The sequence below is a fragment of the Hyla sarda genome, chromosome 4, assembly GCF_029499605.1.
Source record: "Hyla sarda isolate aHylSar1 chromosome 4, aHylSar1.hap1, whole genome shotgun sequence".
Taxonomy (NCBI): domain Eukaryota; kingdom Metazoa; phylum Chordata; class Amphibia; order Anura; family Hylidae; genus Hyla; species Hyla sarda.
Genome location: NC_079192.1, coordinates 91046110 through 91046992, shown reverse-complemented (window position 1 = coordinate 91046992; position 883 = coordinate 91046110). Strand labels below are relative to the sequence as shown.

Here is an 883-nt window from a genome sequence, read left to right as displayed (position 1 = left end):
GTATGTCAGTGTGTGTATGTATATATGTGAGTGATTGTATGTCAGTGTGTGTGTATATGTATATATGTGAGTGATTGTATGTCAGTGTGTGTGTATATATGTGAGTGATTGTATGTCAGTGTGTGTGTATATATGTGAGTGATTGTATGTCAGTGTGTGTATGTATATATGTGAGTGATTGTATGTCAGTGTGTGTATGTATATATGTGAGTGATTGTATGTCAGTGTGTGTGTGTATGTATATATGTGAGTGATTGTATGTCAGTGTGTGTGTGTATATATGTGAGTGATTGTATGTCAGTGTGTGTATGTATATATGTGAGTGATTGTATGTCAGTGTGTGTATGTATATATGTGAGTGATTGTATGTCAGTGTGTGTGTATATGTATATATGTGAGTGATTGTATGTCAGTGTGTGTGTATATATGTGAGTGATTGTATGTCAGTGTGTGTGTATATATGTGAGTGATTGTATGTCAGTGTGTGTGTATATATGTGAGTGATTGTATGTCAGTGTGTGTATGTATATATGTGAGTGATTGTATGTCAGTGTGTGTATGTATATATGTGAGTGATTGTATGTCAGTGTGTGTGTATATATGTGAGTGATTGTATGTCAGTGTGTGTGTGTATGTATATATGTGAGCAAGTGAATCTATGTGTATATGTATGTATGTGTATGTATGTATATATGTGTGTATGTATGTGTATATGTGTGTATGTATGTGTGTCAGGGATGTGGAAATCCTATAGCCCGACGCCCGGGACAAGTAGTTTTGGGCGCCGGGCAGGTGAATTGTTTATAGATTTAGCCCTGTATCGGGCAGGGACAGACAGACTTCCCCCCCTTATTTTTCTTTAATGTCGGTGTGAGGCGCAGGA

At 37.0% G+C, this 883-nt stretch overlaps 1 long non-coding RNA gene across 1 annotated transcript in view; it reads left to right on the top strand.

Moving 5' to 3' along the window:
- The first annotated feature begins 679 nt into the window (after positions 1-679).
- LOC130368224 (uncharacterized) overlaps positions 680-883 on the top strand; it is a 10050-nt gene continuing 9846 nt past the window's right edge. Inside the window, exon 1 of the long non-coding RNA XR_008892378.1 lies at positions 680-883. This exon is cut by the window's right edge and continues 343 nt beyond it. This is a non-coding gene — a long non-coding RNA (uncharacterized LOC130368224).